Below are 4141 nucleotides of genomic sequence, written 5' to 3' on the forward strand. Positions count from 1 at the left end.
AGAGGAGTAAAGATATCGGGTGGGGCTGCAAGGAGCGTACCGACCCTAGAGAAAGAGAGAGAAGCAGAGTGGAGTGTAGGAGTAAGGATTGTTTCGCAAGAGAGGAAGAAAAGCGACCAGGAATTGTTTTGAGTTCGAAAGCACTTTATTCTCAAAAATTGGCTTACAAAAGTTAGCCGAAGGCTACCAGGGGACTGAGGTTACCCGAATGGAAGCCCGAATAGAAGTGCGTGCCTTTGATTGCACGCACCCGCTTTTATGTCCGATGGCCGAGAGCCGGGCTGGCCGGCGATTGGCGCGGTCCTCTCGGCCACTCGCTTCGCTGATGGAGGGGCACGTCGGCTGCCCGGTCCATCCCTTCTATTCGCCATGGTGAGCGCGCACCCGAACTGTCCATCGATAATATGGCGCGTCGGGCGAAGTCGCGCGAGCCTCGTGTGCGGCAAAACGAGATTCATACAATATTTTTTTGCAGAATTGGGCAAATATAAAGTACAAAAATGTCATAAAGTACAAAAAATAAGAATAACCATCGAAAATGTAAGTAGAGGACTTACATGTCAAGTTTTATAAAATCGAAAAAATATAAAGCATAAAATAAGAATAACTGGCGAAAAATACAAGCATAGCACTTAAAAAGATTACAAACGGTGAAAATTAAAAGAGAGAATCTAAACTTAAAAGGAACACATTTATAAAGCAAACCTAAAATTAGGAGAACTCGATATCGTAGAAAAAATATACATTTATACAGAACCGAAGATTAAAAGAAGTACTTACGATGGAACAGAATTTCTAATTTTCCCGTGTTTTTTAACCCCGGTATTATTAACAATAAATAGAAATGAAAGGGATTTAAAGTACATAAAACAAAAATTTAGCATTTTAATTTAACATAGAATTTTGCTATACGTATTAGTCTCGTTGGGTTGGCGACCGCTGGTCGCTTTCCCAACAAGAAGGATGGGAGAGAGAAAAGAGAGAGAGAGAGAGGTGACGCGGCGTGAGCCATGCTCACAGGCCTGGCGCGTGACGGGGAAACCTTCCGTCGCAGATGCGCCAGGTGTGACTTTATGACTCTCTTCCTCCCATTGACTAATGGGAGCCAAATATAAAAGTACATCAATCAACCTTAAATAAAGAAAAGTGCAGATCTTTCATTATCTTTCGAGTGCTTTGGGAGAAAAAAAAAACACTTTTTTACCGAAATCTATGGAAAGATAAATTGATTTATAATCACTTTTATTTTATTGATATTAAAAGTGTATTTTCGAATATAATTTAATTTTGAGAGTAGCACGCCAAATATAAAGGTATATCAATCAACATTAAATAAACAAGAGTGCAAATTCTGCATTATTTTTCGTGTGTTTTGGTAGAAAAAAAAAAACACTTTCTTACCGAAATCTACGGAAAGATAAATTGATTAATAACACAGGCCCACAAAAAAAAAACTGTGCAATTGACCAGACCTATATATTCTTATGTCTTTTTCGACGCTGAATCCGAATTTGCAATAAAAAAGTAGGGTCCAGCTATTTTTTATGGGGTTTTGATCGAAAAACCTCATTTTTTACGGTTTTTTCATGTTTTTTTTTAAATAAAAAAAAATAAACAAAAATTTTATTTTTTTAGACTTCAGAATCGAATTCTACGGGAAAAAATACATCGAAAAACATGTTTTGATTTTTTTTTACAAAAATTTCAACCCAACATACGGCGATGAAAAGGCAGAAAATCGCGAAAAGTGAAAATTTGCTTCAAATTTGATTAAAATGACATTAAAATCAAGTTTTACGATTTTAAACCGATTTATAAACATTGAAAATACTTTACTGGGGTTTGTGAGGTCGCTGATCACGAATTTTAAGTCATTTTTTTCAAAAAACAACTCCTAGTCGGTGTAAGTGGACAATAAACGTGATAAATTGATTTTTTTTTTAATCGATGTTTTGGATACTGTTCTGGAGGTTTTCCAATACATGAATCACAAAACTAGAACTTTTTTCGACCCTTGATCATAAAGTAAGACTTAGAACCTATGTATAGCGGTATTCATGAACTCCATTATAATATTTTTAGCTTCTTTTAAGAAGTGCCTGAGAGTTTCAATGGGTTAATCAATTGAGTTTGTAGAATTTTCGCTAATACTTCGCAACTACGATAGTGAGATGTTGGATACTAAATATTGGCGATATCTATTTTTATTTCTGTCTTCCAAAAAAATATTTTAACTAAAGTTTTAAAGTGTTTTACGCTTACGCACACGTTTCTCGACAAATGACCGGCGTAAAGGATTTCTGACACGCAAAAATTTTGTTGATACATCTTTAAAACTAGACCATGCTGCTTTCTCATCATCTTTCATAGTTCTTTCAAAGTTTCCATCTCTAAATAGAGTACGAATTTCAGGTCCATCAAAAATACCTGCGCTTAGTTTACCATCTGTTTTGTGGTGAAATACTTGGCTCAAATATTCGTAGCATTCCCCATCTTGGTCTAATGCCTTGACAAATTGTTTCATTAAACCAAGCTTTGTGTGAAGAGGTGGTATCAAAATTTTGGACGAATTCACAAGTGGATCTTTAACAATATTTTGTTTTCCAGGTTCAAATAACTCTCTTAGTGGCCAAATTTTCTTTTTGTAGTGGTTTTCCCTATCTCTACTATCAAACATACACAAATAACAAGGATATTTTGTAAATCCAGATTGTTGTCCTAGTATCATAGATAAAATTTTTAAGTCTCCACATATTTGCCATTTATGTTCCTCGTATTTTATTTTTGACAAAACCAATTCAATGTTTGAATACTCTTCTTTAAGCACAGTGGAATGCGCTAATGGTATAGGAGCGTACGTATTTGTGTTATGAAGAAGGACTGCTTTAAGGCTCCGCTTCGACGAATCAATGAACAAGCGCCAATCCTCAGGTTTGTATATACCTGGTTTTAATTCGTCAATAAGTCCTTTTACGTCAATGCAGTAAACTAGCCCTGAATCTTCTTTAAAATATTTTCGAAAGGTTTTCTCTCGGTCACGATATTCACTTACTTTAGTTCCCTTTGTCAGCATATGTCGCTTTTTAAAGTCTGAAGTCATCAATTGACATTGCTCTTTAGATAGGCCAGCCTTTCTAAATAAATCATTCAGACTCTTTTGATCACATTTTTTCACAGCTGTCTCCACACCTTTAGGTACATATTCTTCATCATCATCTGAAACGAGATTTTCTTCACTTTCGTCGGATTCGCTTAGATCTTCGGATGATGTGTTATCGCTTGGTTTAGTTTCTTTCACATTAATCTGATTTGTCGAGTGATCGTCACATGCAGAGAATCTAAACGTGTTGTAAAACTGTCTCGTGATTCTTCATTTTTTAAACCTTCTATAAGGATTTTTTCTGGAAACTCAACAGTTTTAGGACTAGAATAATGTACTTCTTTTTTCTTAATATAAGCTATACCCCCTACTTTTGTTGTACAAAAGTAGCAATCGTTTGCATTTTCTGGTTCTTTCCATTTTGTTGGTGCAATGAATTTCAGGGACGTCTTGTCCTGATTTTTAGTAACTCGACTTATCATTATATGACACGAGTTACATACAAAGTGTGGTACCCAACTTTTGTCTTGCTGTGAAATCTCAATGCCAAAACATACTTTATACAAATAATTTATTGTTTCTGTTATTTTTCTTTTGTTTTTCGACCCAACAAATTTTGCACATACATAACAAAAGTTATCAGGATTATCAGTGCATTCATGATTACATCTGTTACCAGAAGTGCCAGCGGAGTTAAATGAAGATGAGGAATTGTGATGTGCCATAAATTATATCTAAAACCCACACGCTAAGAATCCTGTCCCGTTCGCAGGTGAGTCAGCCGTCCTAGGGGTGATAACTCTCATACCTCCCCAGGCCTAAGTATGAGAGCTTTCTGACTTTGACGAGGTCAATGTCAACTCGTCGTCAGACACATTACGGCATCATTCTCACATCTTAGCGCTCCCCTGCAAGACAGCGCGCCTTCGCTGGTTTCGGTACTACGAAGAGTTAGACCGACGAATCATTCTACACATCCCATTTTCAGGGCAGTTGTCATCGTGGCCAACGTCTTCGTAGCAGCAGGTTTTTGATAGTACT

This window comes from Belonocnema kinseyi, chromosome 3 (genome assembly GCF_010883055.1).
Source record: "Belonocnema kinseyi isolate 2016_QV_RU_SX_M_011 chromosome 3, B_treatae_v1, whole genome shotgun sequence".
In the NCBI taxonomy this organism is placed as follows: domain Eukaryota; kingdom Metazoa; phylum Arthropoda; class Insecta; order Hymenoptera; family Cynipidae; genus Belonocnema; species Belonocnema kinseyi.